The 22,969-nt window shown below is 34.7% G+C and overlaps 1 protein-coding gene across 22 annotated transcripts in view; it reads right to left on the reverse strand.

The window, feature by feature from the left end:
• IQCM (IQ motif containing M) overlaps positions 1 to 22,969 on the reverse strand; it is a 465,249-nt gene that overhangs the window by 52,031 nt on the left and 390,249 nt on the right. The window lies entirely within an intron of this gene.

The following is a 22,969-nucleotide window of genomic DNA, read 5'->3' on the forward strand; positions in this document are numbered from 1 at the left end:
AATTCAGAACTTGGTGAATTCCATTAAGGCACAAAACAATATTAAGGTTCTTGGGTTCCTCTTTTCCACTGGCTTTCATTTTTCTATATGCTCAATAACAGGACAACACTAGATCCTATTGTGGGGATCTAGAAAAATAGATATTCCTTTTGATCTTCTACCCATACCTTTGTAGAAATTCAATAAAGAAGAATCAGTGATGGGGGCCTAAGGTCACAAAATATATAAGGGAGTTTATGTTCATGTGAGTTTAGAAAAAAAATAAGTGTACCTCAGAAATTAATATTCACAGGTTATAAACCATTTTGGTGGATATCTGTTGGTTCTGAAACTGTGTTTTCAAACATATATCTAATACTAACTCTAGGCCATGATCAATTATTTCTTCCCATGCAGGTGAAGGGGTTTGGCTTACAAAGGAATGAGACAGAATAAGAGGAGAGAATACTGACTTAATGACACTTATGTACATTCAATAAACAATGTTCCTTTTTTTGTGACATAATCATGTTGGGGATCAATATATTATAAACCAAAATTAGAAATTGTGTAACAATGCTTTACTAAACAAATGGAACGCTGTAGTTACTAGAAACTTAACTAGGAAGTCTGTAGTTGGAGTATCCTATGTCGTATAACTATTTAAAATAAATTATGCCTTTATTTTTATGGTGCTTCACAAATTGCAAAGCAGTTTCACAAAAAAAGGTTTTATCTAAACCTCACAACTTTGGAGTAGTTCATTTCATTTCATAAATGAGGTTTTTCAATGCCTAGTAAATGACCAAACCAGGATGTTAATCAAGTTCTCTCAACTCTATCACATGTTATTTCCAATTCAGCATGGTACTTGCATTTTACAATATAGAAGATGTACTGGCTTTATATTTTTCACTTATAAAATAATTTATCATAATCCTCAGATGTCATTCGTATTTAAAAGTGCATCACAAACATATCCAGCATAAGCATTTTTAAGTGAATGAAATATTTTGATTATCTTCAGTGTTTTATTTCTTAAGACTGAATTTAGCTGGTGTTCAATTCTCCTTAAGAGAGATATTTATAGATTGAAACTACCTTTCCAGATTGCTGATTTCTTTCCAAACAAATTTTCTTTTTACTTTTTTTCCTCTGGCACAAGTTCCTGCATGTAACAGCAGGAATACAAATTATGTCCAAAGCACTTACGTAGTTGGCAGAAGTATTTTCTCTTCTGCAATAAATTTATCAAACATTTTTCAAAACAGTAAATCCTTGAAAACAAGGGCTGAATTCCAAATAGGATCATCATAGTTATGCCATTTACAATGTTTTAGTTTAAAGGATCTTCAATTATCCATCGTAAAGATGCTGAGTTTGAGAGCAATAGCAATTTGCTATGGGCCTGAACTGGCAGACTAATTTTCAGCCTCAGCTACTCTATTTTTTTTTTCTTGAAACTTTAGGCCAATTTTTCACTATGGGAAATGCATTGCTAATTAGTGATCAGTTCCTGCATGAGTCTTTCACTCATCCTATGAATATGCCTGCCATTGCTGATAGTAGCATCATCATCAAATCCAGAGCATAATGGGACAGATGGAAGAAAAAGGAACAGCTTCGAGGATTCAGAAGGCAAAACTGAGTGTGTAAGACATCATTTATAATGTCCCTATGTGTGCAAATTCAATTAGAGGTAAAATATTGATTAGGTAGTTGATGTCACAGATAATACATTATGGAAAAGCAATTAAACATTTTCAATTTTTCATTTTTTAAATATTCACAACCATATAGCAGAATTAAAGAGTGAGTTAGTTAGGAAGTAAATGGTGCTGATGAAGGAGAGAAATGAGTCAAGTACAGACAAACAACCAAATAAATATTTCTTTAATTATCAAGTATTAGCAAGCATTTATTAAGTGCTTAATATTTGCTAGGCACCCTGTCAAGCAAAATGGATAAAAAGATGGATACACAGAGTAAGACAGAATTTCTTCCCTTAAAGAACTCTTACCTCTTGGGAGCACTAAAGAGACACATGTTCTTCGATACACCTTGCAACATTGTTCAGATTCACTCAGGTATGTATCCAGATTTATGGAGACAGAACTGAGTAGATAGAGGCAACCCCAGCTGCCACGCCTTTATCAGACAAATCAACATAGAAAATCAATCAGTATAGTGGTGCAAATGGCCACTATCAAAGCATGGATTTAGTTAAGACCTCCCTAGACTCTAAATGTTTGACCTTTGACTTCTATTTCTAAACTCTGCTAGAAAATATTAACCAGATGGAAACTCACAGAAAAGTTTCTGGGCTCTTGACTCTCAAACAAAAGAGTACCCTGAGAGTTCAAACGTTATGTTTGAATAATCTTTACTAAAAACTTTGCAATACACAAGAGGTGGAGATATTATGAAAAGCTTCAATACATGAATACAGAGCTAGAAGACAATATCAGAAATGCTCTATAGGAAAGGTGGTGTTTATTTCTTGGAGTGTAAAATACAGAAGTCTAGCAGCTGGTGAAAGCTAAAGGAACAAAATTAAATCAGATATGGAACAAAAAGTACAGTTAGTGACCATAGATAGGACAGCGTTTGGAGTCTATAAATGAAAGAAAAGAATGTAGTCTCCAAGGGTGTACAAAAAGAATTGTACAGAAAATATGTATACAAACATAAGGCTTTTTATAGCAAATGTTTATGGAAAAATATGAATTAACCGGTTAATAACAAAGTGTCCTCTAGAGAAAGCAGAGAAATATATTTCGTAGAGAAATATATTTAACAGACACAGACACCAATCTGTATTCTATATAGCAAGCATAATTTTAAAGATCTAACAAACTGAAAGTATTTGCTAAAATTTCCCATTATGGAGAAGCAACAATTCAGGAAATGTATAAAACTGTTCCACCTTGAAACAGAAAATTATGTTTTGGAATAAAATGAGAGCTCATTCATTTAGGAGTCTCCTGTCTGGTAAACTTTCATGTCCAGAAGAGAAGAAAAATTAGGCCAAAAAAGAAAGGAAAAAAAAGAAGAAAGCTTCTAAGCAGCTGAATCAAATTGCATAAAGTCATAATATACACAACAAACAGTTCCTAGTAGAGTGCTTGAAGGGTTTGTTGATCACTGAATTAAGTCAAACAGGAACTTCCTAGGTCCTCATTCTACAGCCGCTTAGCCTTCATTTTAAACACTTTTCTTGGTTTGTTATTTGTTTTCTTAGCTCCCAAGACATTAGAGATGGAGATAAGTAAACACATAAGAAGAACATCACACACTGGGGCCTGTCAGGGGGTGGGGGGCTGGGGGAGGGATAGCATTAGGAGAAATACCTAATGTAAATTATAAGTTGATGGAGGCAGCAAACTAACATGGCACATGCATACCTATGTATCAAACCTGCACATTGTGCACATGTACCCTAGAACTTAAAGTATAATAAAAAAAAAAGAATAAGTAATAGCTGACCCTCAAAGACTAAAGAAAGGGATAGAAAATAAAATTTGAAAAGCCTAAGAAAATTCAAAATCAGTCACTTAATGTTGAAATATGCTTCTGAAATAGCTCTGAATAGCTTCTGAAATGATGTGCAGGACAGGAATATTAAAGTCACAAACTTGTTTTATTCATCTATTATTTCAATAAATATTTATTGATCATCCATGTCAGTATTTTTCAACCCTTTTTAAATTTTCACCTCCTAAGGAGCATATATATATATATATGCTCCATATATATCTCTCTCCATATATATATATATCTTCATATATATATATTTATCTCCATATATGTAAATATATATATATATCCCTTTCTCCTTAAACCCCTTCCTTCCTCTATCCTCTATTTTGATATTATCATGAAATTATAATACCACAGATATACTGTTCTTATTTTTATGAACTTTGGCCCTTTGGAAGTTCACAAATCATTGTAATAGCCAAGATTTTTTCACTCTCTTAAGAACCAAGTTTGCTTCCTTGAAGAAAATATCATTCCCATTGAACATGTGTTCTACCCTTAGCCAGGAACTGTCAGGCACAATGTATTTAATAGTGAGCAAATCAAAGTCTCTGACCCTGTGGGATTCATTTCTAGGAAGGGAGACAATTATAATAATATAGACATATAAACATGATATGGTGACAAATGCTAGGGTATAGTAGTGAGCCCATAATATTGAATATTACCACCAGTCAGGGAGGTAAGAAAAGGCTGTGTTGAGAAACTGACACTTGAAGAGAGATCTGAAGAATGAATAGAATAAACCAGTAAGGAAGAAGGAAGAGCATTCAACATAGAGCGGGCATCACATATGAAGGTCCTGTGGCAAGAGGGAGCATGGGAAAAGCAAGAGACTTAGGAAGACCTGTATAGATAGAACACTGAGAATATCAGAGTGCTCTGTAAGGAGGCAAGGGGTTACAGGTCCTAGTAAGGACTTTAGTCTCTATTCTCAGAGCAAAGTGAAAAAATACATGTCTTTAAGCCAAAGCAGAATATATGACATGACCAGAGTTATGATCATCACACAGCACACAAACTGAATTATTTATTGATGAATTCCTTGAATTATAGCAGCTGTAATATTTTCAATGTTTCCTACTAAGATGCCTATTTTTCAAAAATCTGAGGTAGATGTTAGTTATCTAGATAATTAAATTCTAACAGTCTGTATTAGTCTGTTTTCACGCTGCTGATAAAGACATACCCAAGACTGGGTAATTTATGAAGAAAAAGAGGTTTAATGGACTCACAGTTCCACATGGCTGGGGAGGCCTCATGATCATGGTGGAAGGCGAAAGGCACGTTTAACATGGTGGCAGGCGAAAGGCACGTTTTACATGGTGGCAGGCAAGATAGAATGAGAGCCAAGTGAAAGAGGTTTCCCCTTTTAAAGCCATCAGACCTCGTGAGACTTACTCACTATGATGAGAACAGTATGGGGGAAACCACCACCATGATTCAATTATCCCCCCCCCAGGTCCCTCCCACAGCTCTTGGGAATTATAGAGGCTACAATTCAAGGTGGGATTTGGGTGGGGACTGACAAAGCTAAACCATATCACAGTCTAACAGTTAATTTTCAATTTAATTATTCTACACTGCATTCATAAATTGTAACATCATTTTGAAATTAATTTTTAAACAAATTTTTATGGATTTAAGGGTACAAGTGCAGTTGTGTTACATGATTATATTGAGTAGTGGTGAAAGCTGGGCTTTTAGTGTACATTGTCCACCCAAGTAGTATACAATGTATTCAACAGGTGATATTTCATCCCTCCCCCTGGTGCCCCACCATTTGGAGTCTCCAGTGCCTATTATTCCACTCAATGTCCATTTACCCATTGATTAGCTCCCACTTAAAAGTGGAAACGGATTTTTTTTTAAATTTTCTGTTATTGAGTCATTTCACTAAGGACAGTGGCCTCCAGTTTCATCCATGCTGCTGCAAAAGACATGATGATTTCATTCTTTGTTATGCCTGAGTTGTATTACATAGTGTATATGTACCACATTTTTAATGCAATAATCTTTGGATGATGAACAGTGATGAACAGTCAGTTTGGAACAGTTGATGGACACTTAGGTTGATTTCATGGCTTTGCTATGGTGACTAGTGCTACAATAAACATATAAACACAGGATTTTTTATATAATTTATTTTCCTTTGGGTAGATCCCCAGTAGTGGGATTGCTGGATCAAAGGGTATTTCTATTTTTAGTTCTTTGAGATATCTCCATACAGTTTTGTTGTACTAATTTACATTCCCACCTACAGTGTATAAGCATTCCGTTTTCTCTATAGCCTCACCAACATCTGCTGTTTTTTGACTTTTTAATAACAGCCATTCTGACTGGTGGAAGATGGTGGTTCTTATTTGCATTTCTCTGATGATTAGTGATGTTTATCTTTTTTATATGTTTCTTGGTCATTTGTATTTCTCCTTTCATTTTGTACCCCATAAATTTATACAATTACAAATTGTCAATTTACAAAAAAATAATGCCAGGAAAACCAGGTATTTTTCTACTTAAAATTAAACCAACTTATTGTGACATATGAAGTAATAAAGAAAATGAACTATGAATGTATGAAATAGATGATTATCATATCTAAAATGTGAAAAGTAAACTGGTAATAAAATAATTGACGAAGGATAAATATTGATAAGAGGCAAAAGATATGTCATCCTGAAAGCTACAAGAGCTTCTCCTAAACTGATATACTACGCCATCTGAATTTAAATGAACAGAACTGTGGTGTTGTTTCTTTTACCTCTGAATGCCTTTTGTTCCTATCACATAAGAAATACCCATTAGAAATCAGGCAATTTTAATAAACAGCTTTAGCAGTCACTCAATCCCCATTCTCTGGTACTATAACAACAGGAGGTGAGTCTTAAAGAACTTGGAAATTTGTTTAAATTTAAGGTTCTAATAAGTTCCAAATATGTTTTTGATTATTATCCTCAGTATGTTTGTGTTTATGTATGTGTACACATATCATTGAATATTAGGTTATAAAAGGTAAAAAAAAATTATCATTTGAGGCTTTTCTTTTTCTTTTTTCAGATAATACCACAGCAGAGAAACACAACTGCTGTTCTTTAAGAGCAGACATCTCCCCAGTTGATGCTCTCAGGTTCACCAGAAGTCTAGCAGCTGGTACATAATATGAAAGAAAAGGCAGGGAGGTCTAGACGTGTTTTTTTATGTCATTCAAGAAAAACCTCACCTTGCTTCAACCTAGCTGTTCAACATTTTGTGTACACATCGCAACCTTTAACAAAATTACTTTCTGCAAATACTTCTATTTTCCAAACCAGGTAAAGTTACATAAAATGATCAACAACTCTCCATAACACTCTTGAAGATGGTGGAAATACTGCCCCATGTCATTCTGGAAAATAAGGATGGGCTCCCTACCAGCAGAGGTCTTGGGCTACTTCCAGGGCCTTTGGAAATGATCCAGTGAGTGAGAAGCCAGATCAGAAAATATTTACTGAGGATGCACAAAAGGTCAGTCAAGATGGGGCCTCAGATGTTACAAATGACTCTAGGATGGGCGCAAGGAAGCATGTGTGAATTGACAGACTGAAAGGCTTAGCAGGGGTTGGACTGTGGCCCATGCCAGTCATCCTCTAGCCCAGGAATTCATGGCCCACACCAGAATGGCCTCCACTCAGATATTTTGGCACTCTCGATGGCTGCACGCTGAGTCATAGGATGTGGCAAATAGTCCAGCAATTATCAATCTGGCATTTCACTAAGTAGAAATCACGGGGCTGCTTTCATTCTATTTTGTGAACGCCCAACTGGCAAACAACAAAACAAAGGATAGCAGAAAACTTTTTGAAGTTTCTTCACCAACTCCCTTTTTGAAGTCAGTTGGAAATTTGTGTGGTGACATAGGGTGTAACTGTTTTTATAAATAAAAGAGAAAGAATAGTGTGTGCAAAGGCTTCTGAACAGCTCTGAATTCTGCCTAATGAGCTGGGATGCTGAAAATATTCCTGTTCTCCCTGGTGTTTCCTCCACCATTTATGAAGACCCTCCACACTCCCTCTCTAAAAGAAGCAAAAGCCTCGGTAGTGAAGCAGTAGCACAGAGAGGATAAGCAGGCAGCAGCAATAGCCTGTTATTGGTCTCTACCTATCCTGCCAGCTGGCCTTATTCACACTGCATCCAGTAGCACAGCCTGGTAAAAGAATCAGTTCTTGGCCTGGCCCGGTGGCTCATGCCTGTAATCCCAGCACTTTGGGAGGCCAAGGCAGGTGGATCACGAGATCAGGAGTTCAAGACCAGTCTAGCCAGGATGGTGAAACCCCGTCTCTACTGAAAATACAAAAATTAGCCAGGCATGGTGGTGGGCACCTGTAATCCAAGCTATTTGGAGGGCTGAGGCAGAGAATTGCTTGAACCCGGGAGGCAGAGGTTGCAGTGAGCCGAGATTGCGCCACTGCACTCCAGCCTGGGCTACAGAGCAAGGCTCTGTTTAAAACAAACAAACAAACAAACAAACAAACAAAAAACCCCACAGTTCTCACAGCCAAAAGGTCCCAAACTGCTCCCATTTGCACCCTAGCACTCCTTCAAACCACAATTTTAACTAATACTATTTATAGTACTATATTTATAGAGCATATTTATATAGCAAACAAGGTGGCCTTAAATTATCAAAATAAGCTTTCCCTCTTGGACGGAGGTTGTTCCACAAATATATATACACACACACCTGTGTGTGTGTGTGTGTGTATTTAAATATTTTTATATATTTTTTCATATTATATATCAATATATGATATATATCCTAATATAAATAACTAAAATTTATGTAATATTTTCATTTTGTAATTTATAAACCACTGTCTTGTCATGAAAAATTTGTATTTCTATATACTGGAATTCAAGATCAAGGATATTAACAGGAGCATTCACATTGTCACACTTTTTTTTTTAACAGGCAAATTGCTCTTGTACCTTTGCCTTATGAAGAGCTATTTTCAATGACATTTAGGCTAAAATTAGTAAAAAGTCAGACTTCTATCTTTATCTAATGATATCTGATGAAGATGAAATTTTGTGGCTTTAGGTGACTGTCTTAACAAATCTATGTTAGTGCTGGCCAATAGTTAACATAGACAAAGACCTATTCCTAACCCTTCAACAGGATAGATGTTATTGATTGATTTCACCTCACTGGATTTTAATTTTTATATTGGATATGTATAATATTGTGGTGAATAAATGAGCAAAACTCTTTTCTGTTGCTGTTTTAAATTCTAGAAAAGAAAAAGAAATAAAATTAATAATCTTCTTGTGTTTCTAAAAGCTAAGAGTTGTCTTCTTTGTTGCCATTGATATGGGCATCCTGTTTCTAAAAATGGTCTTTACAAAAAAACCAAAGTTCATCAAAATCACCTATTACATCATAGCACTTCTATTGCAATATCCCTGAAATTTATAAAACTCAGGTATCCTCAATGCTTCACTTTCAATAGTATTTAGCAGCAATTTTTTTCTACAATGTTTTTCAAATATCATTTTTACATGATTAATATTTTAGTGTATTTTAAAGCAAAATACAGACTTTGTTCATTACAGTTCTGTTGCAGAAAACAGAATTGTTTAACAGTTCAAAATATGTTTGTATTTTTACACATATTTTGGTTATGAAAGAAGGTGAAAAATCTGTCAGTAAAAGAGCTAGTTGTAGCTAACATTTTTTGAGTGCTCACTATGTGTCAAGTCTTCTTTTGGGTGACAAATTATGTATTAACTAATTTGTATTTGGGAATGAAAATTTACTTGGCAACATTAACAGAGACTGAAATAAATAAATCACTTTTCAACTATATAGAAAAATAAAATTTATTGATCAAATATTTCACCCAGACAAAGACAAGAAAAAGCAAAGGAAAGGAATTTCCAAGATGTTTTTCACTAGGTTAATATTTCTAGTTCACCTTAAAATTAATTTTATTAGATTAAGAAAAGTACTTACATTTACTAGGAAGAATAATAAAAATGACTGACAATTATTAGGTATTTTTAATTGGGTACTATGCTATGTTACTTAAATATCTTACATTATTCAATCAACACAATACTGTTTTATCAATTTTTAAAAACTAGTGCTAAGGAAAATAAATACTATGTCCTATAACACACAACTGTAGTAATGGAGCTGAGATTGAGCCCAGATTGTTCTTTTTTTCTACTTCAGAACTGAAGGTCTCAGCTAAGATATGTGGATTTTTAAAAGTATTATATAATTAAGCTATATAGTCTTTTTAGATGGATATCATCATATATTTTAAATGTCTTCATAGATCTTTACACGTATTTCTTAAAACATGTAACATTTAGTGTGTGTGTTTGTGTGTGTGTGTGTGTGTAAAATTCTTCAGTCTTCCCATACTTGCTCACCTCGCCACTCTGCAATCAATCTTGGAGAATAGATAAAGGAATACAAGGGAGGTGGCCCCACAGTAGATATGCTGGTCTAATAGTTATATCTTTGAGTTCCATGGAGAAAAAAGTACAAGCCCAGGCCACCCTGAGCCTAAGAAATTCCTCAAAACTTGAAAATAAGGCTAGTGAGGTTTTCTTCCCTACAGTACTTAAATTATAATATCTTTTTATTTTTTGACCATTAAAAAACCAACTGTAGATTACCTAGACCCCTCCCAAAGGGTCCTAATTCTTATATTTGTATTCTGACATCTTCTTTAGAGTCATTGTGCACTGACCAAATTTCAAGCCATATATTTGTTTGCCTTACTGTTGGTTATAAGCAGTAGTAGTACCTCTGTAGTACAATCTCACATTTCTTCTACTCACTCATTCAAAACTATTTACTGAGCACTTGTGATGTAGCAGTAACATGTGAGGTGCTGTAGATAGAAAGATTAATAAGATATGGCTCCCACCTTCCATAGTTCAGTATAGGACTCAAAAGACAGATATGTATAGATCTAAATCATAATGTGCTGTGCTAAGTGTTTTCAAAATGTCTGAATAATGGAGTATGCGAATTCAGAGGAGGCAGCAACTACAGAAATCTTAATGTTTTATATCATGGTGTCATGTTTTAGATTTAGTTAATGTATGTGAAGGAGTTTCCAGTCCAGAAGGAGAGCAGGGCTTTTCTGTAAGAGGGAACATGTGCTAAGGCATGCCCAGGAAAAGTTAAAAAGTTCAGGCAAGGAGGTAGGAGAGTGGTGGGTGATGGAGTGGAGAGAAAGCTGCCAGGATCAGACTGTGAAGGAGTCTGAGTTTTGTTTTCAAAGCCAGTGGTCTCTAAAATCTTTTATTGTTCACCTCCATTAGCATGAATCCCCCAGTATACTCATATTTATCTGTGTATAGATGAACATGTATGCACATTATAAAACACACATTAAAAGTACAAATTTCAAAAATACAAGATAACAATTTCAAATAGAAATGCTAAGATTGCCTTTTCCTACCTAATAGTTCATTCTATGTCTGTTTACCCTATTTTAGAAACTACTCATTTGGGCAATGACAATACAGAAGATGTGAAAACAAGCAAATGCTGAAATCAGCTTTGCCTGTTAAAGAGACTAACTCAGGAAGAAGTAAGGAGAATAGATTGAAAAAGGAATCTAGTGGGAAAGAAATCAGGTGGAGCCCAGAGCGACTGTCCAGGAGATAATGGGAACCTCAGCTAAACCTGTAGCGGGGAGCAGAGGCTGACGCTGAGATAGGGTGGGCAGGGGAGTGCGAATGCCAGGACGCCATCTGCCGTGGCTGCTCAGAACCACACACACACTAGGAAGAACAATAAAAATGGCTGACACAGTTCCTAGGAGTACTCTTCTTCTGCATGCTCTATATCAAGACTTTAATAAGGAAAAATCAATGAAATAGAGAAAAGTAAAACAAAGAGCAGTGTCTAAACAAAATTTACAGAGTTCGATTTGGGCTGTGAATAGGTGAGTGTTCATTACATGTCTCCATGTTTCTCTGTTTTTGAAATATTTAAAAATAAAAATATAGCTTATTCACGAGCTTATATTTTTTAAATAAACTTCATTAACTAGTGGAGAATTTTGATACCTCTGACTATTAAACATTAAATTCTCCTTACAGAAACTAAACATTTTTGTTAAATTCACTGAAATGTTGACATGTGAGAATTTCTTACCTTAAAATAACTAAACATTTCATGCATCTGGAGATAGGTGCAAAATTGCTATCAACTCTCTTCTTCTGTTACAAAATTAATGAGTATTCAGTGAAGCCATAACAAAGAATTTTCCTCTAGGCATGTTATAAAAACATTTCTAGTTCTAGTATTAATGCAAAGTCTTGCTTGAGATCCAGTGGTTTTTTAAAATGCACATTTTTGAAAATGACAAATGCCACACAAAAGAATTGGTTTGATTTCTCTTATATTTTAAACCCGTCTTATTTATCATCTCCTCTCTTATAATGAATGTTTTCCTGACAGAGGATTGAGGAACAATTAATGAGTAAATTCAGAGCATTCTCCTCTCTTCATCCAACTGCTTAAGGACATAGAGCTCCAATACATTCTGAATATCACCAAAGTATGTGGTCAATTCTACTGTATCTTCTTCATAAAAGATGATTTTGCCCAAAACCGATGCCTCAAATTACCTCAGGAGTAAGAGATTTCCTTTCACGATGACAGTTTTTCTATTATATAAGAATGCTAAGGTCTGAATTTCAGTCTCTGATTCATGGTACATTCATTTGAGTCCCACTATGAGAGAAAAGCAGTTTTGGAAAGCAGAGATGTGAACCTGAGAGAGTGCACAGAGCCATATATTAGTGAAATAAATAATCGTCGATACACTCAGAGTTTGTCCATTATACTCCTTATGATAAAAATTTAATACTTTCATTTTATCTTTTCCTCTCCCTTTTTAAGTGCCCCCATGATAATTTTCTATATTTTATAGATATTTTTCAATTATATAACTAAGATTTATGTCATTAATCTTTATAAGTAAAAAAATTCAAAATTTTTTAAAAATTAAAAAATAAGATTTCTCCTTCTAGCAACAATATACCTATTTAAGAATTTTATTCTCACACTGATAGAATAATCAGAAGTCTCAAATATAAAATTTAATAGATGAAAAGTTTTAATTGATATTTATAGGACGATTAGTCACAGAGAAAAAATATCAGGTATATTGAAGCAAGGTAAAAAACCCTCTCTGGCTTGTAGATTCATGAAGAAAAATACTTTGCATCAAATATGATAAAACTATATTTTGTAACATAGATCCAGCTATATATATTTTCTTTCATAATTCTTATTTTTCATTTATGTTCCATAGTATTTGTATCTGGCTGAAAATAAACTCACTTTATATGACTTCTAAAAATGTCAATTATGCTGGAAAAAGAAATGGATACTTTGATTAAAATGCCATCATATCACAGTTTCATCATATTTAAAAATGCATGTAGAGAAGGATAGCCTTGAACATTTGAAGTTTTCAGGTTACCTAGAAAAATTACATTGCAATCATTGGCTTCTGAAGAAAGCTCAATCACCATTTCTTGCTTATCATTCTTTGTAATTGATGATACCACTATATGAAAGAGAACCTGCCATCCACTGACTGGGGAATCTTGTGCAAGACATCATTCTTTAAACTTCAGTTTTCTACTATGCAAAATGAAAAAGAAAGTATCTATGTATTACTTGCCTCAGTATTATGGAAATGATCACAGTGGTAAGTGTGTTTTATAATTCTTTCTGTAAATCACATAATAAATGGAAATATTCACAAGGAAGACAGCAGGAATATCCTTGCTAGAACACCAAATGATTGTTACTCTGTTTTGTGGCTCCTGCTTTTTTTTAGAATAGGCAGAGTATTTTTCTAAATTTTTCCACCTAACAGCAATGTTCACCCTACATCTAATCATAAATTGCAACCAAAATTGGAAAAAAGGAGTCAGGGATGAGACTAATAATAGAATATTCCATAATGGAATATGTAATATTATAGGTAAAGTAGTAATAAGCTCTGCAAGGATAGCTTTTCATAAACTCATCTATTCAGAGTCAGAGGGCTGGGTAGTGAGGTTGGTACAAAATCCCAACTCAGTCTAGAAAAGCTGAACTGGGTAAAAAGCCTGCTAGTACACACTTGGACACAGGAAGGGGAACATCACACACTGGGGCCTGTCGTGGGGTGGAGGGAGGTGGGAGGGATAGCATTAGGAGAGATACCTAATGTAAATGATGAGTTAATGGGTGCAGCACACCAACATGGCACATGTGTATATATGTAACAAACCTGCACATTGTGCGCATGTACCCTAGAACTTAAAGTATAATTTTAAAAAAGCCTGTTAGTAGAGTTAATTTAGAATCCTAATCAGATGACTGAGTGCTTATGACCCATAAAAAAACCTGGTTAGCACTAACCAACCCAGACAGATTTTTCTTCATTTAGGGATGAAGATACAGGAATCTTGGGATCAATCTCTCTCTTTCTCTCTCTGTCTGTCTCCCTCCCTCTCCCATGGAGCCTTAAAAATAATACTGCAGAACATAGTGATCCTGAAGATTTAAATAAATAATATATTCCTGAGAAAATATCTATTTTTGTATTCAATATAATTTTTTTTAGAAACTGGTACATGGTCTCTATAAATTAGAAGTCCGCATTCATTTGTTTAAATAAAAGGTTATTAGGTGAGTATTTTCTATGCTCCAGGCATTTTCATCTCTTTCATAAGGCAGTGTTTCTCAATTTTTGGTATACATTAGAATCTCCTGAGTAGCCTGAAAAACAGTAAGTGATGCCTGGGCCCCACCCCAGACCTTATTAGTCAATGCTGTCTAGGTCGGTGATTCTAGTGTGCGGCGAGGGCTGAGAAACCATATGGCTAGCAGCGGAGGACACACCTGTAAACATAGGTGGCCATAGTTCTTGAGGTAAGAGTTACTTCATGAACAGAGAAATGATATAATTTTAGGTATTGATTAGAGGAGATTTCAGGCAGGGAAATGGCATGATCCAATTCACATAGTTATAAACCCTTCTGCCTTTGTGTGGAATACAGACCAGGTGGGCAAGAGGAAGATTATTAGACTTTAAATAGTCCAAACTAGAGATAAATAATGTGACTTGAACAAGAATGGAAGAAGTAGAAAGCAAGGTATGTTTTCAGCACTGGAAAACGCTGAGAGCTGATGAAGCTGGATAATGAGGTTCACTGGTATTCTGTCTGTTGAAAATTTCTGTAACAAAAAACTGTCTAAATATATAAAATAACTGAGGAATTGCTTTTAGGCTTTTGAGGGAAAAGATTTAGACCTAAGACTCTCATATGGTTTCCAGTTTTACAAAGGCAACAGAAAGACTTTCACAGGGAAGTGAAGACTTACATAATTTTCAAATTATTTTAGACATACTTTAGCAGATGAAGAGATTAATCAAAACTCAATTCAAGATTGCAAAGTTGCATAAAATAGTTTTTTTCTTACTCAGTTTGCAAATTCAAGGACCCCATTGGATCACATGTCGGAACATTTGCCACAGGCTGATCTGGCCTTGTCCTTAAGAATCCTTTAGAATTCTCCCTAAAGCTTGGAGGAGAGATTCCCTGGAGATCTATCTGCATGTTCATCTCTTGCACATGGATTTTGATCCCCTCATGTCAGATCGGAAGTGAAGTACAGTTTACGTGCCAGGAGGACATGGTGCTGTGAAGCTTGGTTGTTCTGGCATACTTTGGTTCCACTGGAACTAATCCTACCTGAACATATTTCTGGGTGTCACCTTATTCTGTTAGCTTAAGTCCAGTGAAGTTTAATTTAATAATCTTCTAATGTGACTAAATTAGAAACATAATTCATTATACATCACAGTGGACATTTTTAACAGGTGCATCACAGATTGGTACATAAAACCAGCTAGATTCAAGGTCCACAATTTAATATTCAAAGTTGTACAATTGAGTCATCCCTCTCTGTTATGCAGGAGAAAGACACACTTTACTGTCTCCTCTGTAATGATCTGCCATTTAGGTTCCAAGCTAGTGGGGATATGTTCAGATGCCAAATGCAACAAAAGCATTCTCTATTTCCCTTTTTCCTTTTTTTTTTTTTTTGAAAGGCACTTTGAAGTTTGTAAAAATAGCCACTTGAAGATTGTAGGAATTTATCCACAGCAATTGTGGTTTATGGGATGAATGATAATTATCACCTATATAGTCTTGAGCCTAGCAAATGCTAAAACAGTGTTAAGGGGGAAATTTATAGCACTAAATGCCCACATCAAAAAGCTAGGAAGATCTCAAATGTACACCCTAACATCACAACTGACCACCAAGAGCAAACAAACCCCAAAGCTAGCAGAAGATAAGAAATAAGCAAGATCATAGAGGAACTGAAGGAGATAGAGACCAAAAGACCCTTTAAAAAATCAATGAATCCAGGTAATGTTTTTTTTTAATTAATAAAACAGACCACTAGCTAGACTAATAAAGAAGATAGAAGAATCAAATAGACACAATAAAAAAAGATAAAGGGGATATTACCACTGACCCCACAGAAATACAGCCATCAGAGAATACTATTAACACCTCTATGCAAATAAGCTAGAAAATCTAGAAGAAATGGATAAGTTCCTGGACACATACACCCTCCCAGGACTGAACCAGGAAGAAGTTGAATCCCTGAATAGACCAACAATGAGTTCTGAAATTAAGGCAGTAATAAATAGCCTACCAAGGAAAAAACACACAGGACCAGATGGATTTACAGCTAAATTCTACCAGAAATACAAAGAGGAGCTGATACCCTTTCTTCTGAAACTACTCCAAAGAATTGAAAAGAAGGAACTCCTCCATAACTCATTCTATGAGGCCAGCATCATCCTGATACCAAAACCTGACAGAGATTCAATAAAAAATTAAACTTCAGGCCAATATCTCTGATGAAGGACATTCAAATAGGAAGAAAAGACATCAAATTGTCTTTGTTTGCAGATGCCGTGATCCTGTATCTAGAAAACCCCATCATCTCAGCCCAAAAGCTTCTTAAGCAGACAAGGAACTTCAGCAAGGTCTCAGGATACAAGATGAATGTGCAAAAGTCACAAGCATTCTTGTACACCAACAACAGGCAAGCAGAGAAACCAACCATGGAGGAACTCCCAATCAAATTGCTACAAAGAGAATAAAATACCTAGGAATACAGCAAACAAGGGAAGTGAAGGACCTCTTCAAGGAGAACTACAGACCTGCTCAAAGAAATCAGAGAGAACACAAACAAATGGAGAAACATTCCATGCTCATGGAAAGGAAGAGTCAATATCATGAAAGTGGCCATACTGCCCAAAGCAATTTAGAGGTTCAGTGCTACACCCATTAAACTACCATTGAGATTCTTCACAGCTATAGAAGAAACTATTTTAAAATTCATATGGAACCAAAAAAAGAGCTCCTATAGCCAAGACAATCCTAAGCAAAAAGAACAAAGCTGGAGGCATCATGCTACCAGACTTGAAACTATACCACAAAACCACAATAACCAAAACAGCATAGTACTTGTATAAAAACAGACACATAGACCAATGGAACATAATAGAGAACTCAGAAATAAGACCAAATATCTACAACCATCTGGTCCTTGACAAACTTCACAAAAACAAGCAATGGGGAAAGGATTCCCTAATTACTAAGTAGTTCTGGGAGATCTGGCTAGCCATATGCAGAAAATTGAAACTGGATGCCTTCCTTACACCTTATACAAAAAATAACTCAAGATTGATTTAAGACTTAAATGTAAGACCCCAAACTATAAAAACCCTGGAAGAAAATCTAGGCAATACCATTCAGGACATAGGCATGGGCAAAGATTTCATGATGAAATCACCAAAAGCAATTGCAACGAAGCCAAAATTGACAAATGGGATCTGATTAAACTAAAGAGTTTCTGCACAGCAAAAGAAACTATCATCAGGGTGAACAGGCAACCTACAAAGTGGGTGAAAAATCTTGCAATCTACCCATCTGACAAAGGTCTAATATCCAGAATCTACAAGAAACTTAAACAAATTTACAAGGAAAAAACAAAAAACCCTATTAAAAAGTGGGCAAAGGATGTGAACAGACGCTCTTCAAAAGAAGACATTGACATGGCCAACAAACATATGAAAAGAAAATCAACATCATTGATCTTTAGAGAAATGCAAATCGAAACCACAATGAGATAGTATCTCACACCAGTAAGAATGGTGATTATTAAAAAGTCAAGAATCAACAGATGCTGGTGAGGTTGTAGAGAAATAGGAATCCTTTTACACTGTTGGTGGGAATGTAAATTAGTTCAACCGTTGTGAAAGATGGTGTGACAATTCTTCAAAGATCTAGAACCAGAAATACCATTTGACTCTGCAATCCCATTACTGGGTATATACCCAAAGAATATAAATCATTCTATTACAAAGACACATGCACATGTATGTTCATTGCAGCACTATTCACAATAGCAAAGACATGGAATCAAACCAAATGCCCATCAATGATAGACTAGATAAAGAAAATGTGGTACATATACACGATGGAATACTATGCAGCCACAAAAAGAAACAAGATCATGTCCTTTGCAAGAACACGGATTATCCTCAGCAAACTAATGCAGGAACAGAAAACCAAGTATTACATGTTCTCCCTTATAAGTAGGAGCTAAACAACGAGAACACATGGACACAGGGAGCGAAATAACAACACTGAGGCCTGCTGGGAGGTGGGGTGGGGACAGGAAGACCATTGGGAAAAATGGATAATGTATGCTGGGCTTAATACCTAGGTGATGGGTTGATAGGTGCAGCAAACCACCATGGCACACATTTTCCTGTGTAACAAACCTGCACATCCTGCACATGGACCCCAGAACTTAAAACAAAAATTAAAATTAATTATAAAAAGAACTACAATTACCTCAAACTTAAAACAAGAAACTGAAACCACAGACACCAGGTTATTATTATAGAGTGAGTACTGGTAACATATATAGGTTGTATATTATATAGTAATTATGTTTTGAATTTAATGGAAATTTTGACTTCCAATGATAAAAATCATCCTCTTGACTTTTGCCTATACCTACGGCAAGGTGTAGTGAGGCACCAGCATCTGCTATAAAATTCTTCTCCCATCCATCTCTTCCACTTTTCTCTTCTGCCTCTAAGTCTTACTATTAAAGTCTATAGTAGGTGCCCATTAGACAGACTGTCAGATGGAGGTTATTATGCATAATTATGACCAGCACAAATGTTCAGTAGTGCCAAAACATTTTATTCTCTGCATATTTTTAAATTCAGGCACTCTGGGAGGCCATCTGTGTACTGCATAGATAGAAATCTATTCAATGTCCAGTTGCTCCATGATTCTTTTTGTCTCTACATTGCTACAGATTCCTGGTACATAATAACACAGTATGCACTTTAGAGTATTCGTTAAATAAATGAATATATACATGAATGAAGATTTGAACCTTTCCTTCCAATAAGCTGAGATAGAATCAATTATTTTTTGCACAGATATGTGTCGAACTTACACTGAAAAAAAAGTGGGCCACACCACCAAAAATATGAAGAGAACACAACGGTGATGTGAATGTATAAAAACAGATATGTGATAATCATGATCTGATTACTGAGATCTTCCCATCCATAAATAAAATAAATATGGTCAAAATTGTTAGAGAACATCTATTATTTGCAACATGCCACAAAGATAAATTATTTTTTATAAAATTGTAAGTGTTTTATACACACAGCTGTCAATATGTTTATTAAATAACTCTAGTATCCAGGTGTTTGCATACCAAATGAAACCTGGGAGCCTCTACAATTTTTTTGTATTCATCATTCACTATTTTCCCACCGTATGCAAATGCTACAGCTAAATAAACTATATGCATAGGTTGATGTTAAGTCTAAAGTATCTATATTTATATAAAAATCTATGCTTCAAATTTTAAACGCTTTAAGGAAAAAAGACAAGTACGGTTTTAGTATAAGATTTACATGCCTGTTTAATCTAATGTTAACTTTAAAGACATTTAAAATGTTCTATGCCCTGCAGGTATGCTTATTTAACAGGCTAATTTATTATAATATTATATAATCAAAACAGGATTCTGGCAAACTATATTTGAACTGAGATTTACATAATGACATACCTTTAATAGAAAGTCTTATCAGCTCCCTACAATTATCAAATGTTCTAATTTAACTGACAGTCAAACAATACAGAGGACAACTATAAAAATTCCAAAGTATTGTGAAAACATCTTCACTTCACTATGCTGCAGTCTTGGTGGGGGAAAAGTCATCATTCTCCCCTAGGGATAATAATTTTCAGCTTCAGCAACATTTACATCTAATAAGTATCAGTTTTGTTTTATGAAAGATTTCAGAATGAAGTGCTATTTCCTACTACTTAACATGTGTAGTTGGAAAAGTAAAGGAATTGAGCTTAAAATAGGCATACAAAGCAAGATTTGAGGGGCCAAAAATGCATGATCAGAGCTTTCAAAAAAGGTTGGTACTCAACATGTCCACAGGCAACAAGTTTACAAGGCTAGGGTACCTTAGTCCAAGGCCTTTGACTCACCTCTACTCCCAAGAAAACAATAGGGGGAGCGGGCAGTATTTCTTTCAGATTTTCCTTCAGAAAATATTCAAAGGGCAAAACCAACAACCTATTTTTAAGCTTCAGGAAAACAAAGAGAAAAATAAAGACTAATAAATAGACAAATGTTATGTTTACTTTGCCCAGAGAAATTACTTTCCATAAAAAGCCAGGAAGTTTGGGAGATTGTGCATGTGCGTGTGTGTGTGTGCGCACGCATGTGTGCATGAAGGGGGTGGAGTATGGACCTAATGTGACCCTGAATTTGAATCCTCAAAGCAGTTAAAATTAAGGACATGATCATGAAGAAGCCACTTAGCCTCTGTGCCCTCAGCTCCTCAATTCAAATATTCTTCTAATACCTCCTAACTGGCTCTCTGTAAACATCAAAAGGAAGTTGGCATAATATCCCACTCAAGGTTTAAATATTCTATAGTTATAAATAGTTTTATAAAATCGTGGAAGAAACTATGACAAAATAATAAAAAGTGGTTATATTAGAGAGTAAGTGCTTGGTTTGCAATTTTACAAATTTTTTGCAATCCACTTTAAATTTATGCATAAAATATTGATGCATAGGACATTATAGTTGATCACTGTATAATGAAATAGTGTTAATCCTAGTAAACAAATGCATTATTTTTAATTATCATTATTTTAGAAGGGCTGGTTATGCCAACTTGGAATGTCTCTGTATAAGTCAATTTTTACACTTGTATAAAGAACTTCCTTGAGGCTGGGTAATTTATAAAGGAAAGAGGTTTAATTGACTCACAGTTCCACATGGCTGGGGAGGCCTCAGGAAACTTACAACTGGTGGAAGGGGAAGCAGGCACCTTCTTCACAAGGCAGCAGGAGAGTAAAGAGCAGGGGAAACAGCCACTTACAAAGCCATCAGATCTCGTGAGAACTCACACACCATCATGAGAACTGCATGGGGGAAACCTCCGTGATGATCCAATCGCCTCCCTCCCTGGACAAGTAGGGATTACAGGTTCCTCCCACGACACTTGGGGGTTACAATTCGAGAGAATATTTGGGTGGGGACATAGAGCAAAACTGTATCAGTCTCAGTTGAGTGGACTCTTTCTGTGAGCTTTGAATAATGTTAAAGAAGCCCTTACTGTTCTCCAAAGATGTTGGCAGCCTCCATGCTCCTCTCCCTTGCAAAGTGTTTTCTTTAGCTTTCCTCTCAACATTGCTTAGCAGAACAACGGAGCACTCACTGTGTGGTTGTTTTACATCACTCATCACTGTCTATCTTTTATTGTGGTTAATTATTTATATGTATCTTTTACCCAGTCTAAACCAATACATGAGAGGGAAGATGTTTTATTTACCTTTGAATCCTCCTCATGTCTATCATCGGGTATTGAATACAGACACTTAATAAATATTTGTGGAGTGACTGAATAATGCCCTTATCTCACCTTGGATTTTTGCCTCCCAATGGTAAATTTATATTTTATTTATTAAATAAAAAATTTAAATGTTAAAGAACTGCCATACTACATTACAGTCATATGTTATAGCAATCTTTGAATGAACCCAGAGAGAGCAAATAATTTCAATATATAAATAATAAAAATGTATTTATCCTTAGTTTGAAAACATAGCTTAGCTGCTATAGTAATCCTTCATGTACACATTAAATAGTTTATGCACAAATACCTACTATGGGCTGAGAATTACAGTGGGGAATAAGGATAAATAAGTGGAATGTTTCTCAAAAGATTATAGAACTATCAGAGATTTCTCAAATAAATATTATATATTTCACATGTATTTTAAAATGTAAAACTATTTTTAAATAGTTTTGAAATATGACATAATAAAATGGCCTCATTTCTCCTTTTCATTGAAAGGCTGTATTTTACTTTGATGTAGACATATTCTTTTTGTCATAGTTTAACAGCAAAATCAAAATAAATAAGATAAATGTATATTTATCAACAAAGAACAATATAAAAATAAATAAAGCTTAGTTTTAAATTGAGGAATATGGCATAACATATGGAAGTTCAGAATAATATTTTTAAGTCTCAATCTTTTATTACATTAAAAAATAAATGTGCATCAAAATGTGTGGAATATGCAGAAAAATTAGAAACTTCTGTTATATTAAAACAGTACATAAAGTCCACTGGATTCACAAAATCTAGATATTAAAGTTTATATATTCTTAACTCATTTTATGTAACTATATGAGTATACTATACATGATATACTATTCTGTGATCTTTTTTCATTAAAATTTATTTTTCATATTTTACTACAAATATTCAATGACATAACTGTAATGGTCACATGGAATTCCATCTTCTTTATGAATCATAATTTATTTAACTATTCCCCTATTGCTGGACATTTGCATTGTTTCAACATTTCTTTTCACTACAATGCTGTAATTATCATCCTTATAAATAAATCTATATGCATTATTTTCTTATGATTATTATACACACCTCACTAAATTCTAAAAGAATATACTGATTATAATTTAATAGCTTCTTGATGATTCAATATCATCTCCATCAAAACAAAGCATATTTCTTGCAGTTTAATGTGGAAATGTTTGCTCTAGAGTTAGAATGAAATCCTGATTGTACCATTCAGTAGCTGCATGACTTCAAGCAAGTTACTTAGCCTCTTTAGGAAATAATATCTCTCTCTGTAAAATGAGCTTGATAATAGCTATCATATAGATTATGAAGATAACATGAGAAAATGCACATAAAATGTATAGCTCTGAGTCTTATAAGAGTATAAAGTGAATAAATATTAACTTTACATTAATTAT

Source organism: Pan paniscus, chromosome 3, assembly GCF_029289425.2.
Source record: "Pan paniscus chromosome 3, NHGRI_mPanPan1-v2.0_pri, whole genome shotgun sequence".
NCBI lineage: Eukaryota > Metazoa > Chordata > Mammalia > Primates > Hominidae > Pan > Pan paniscus.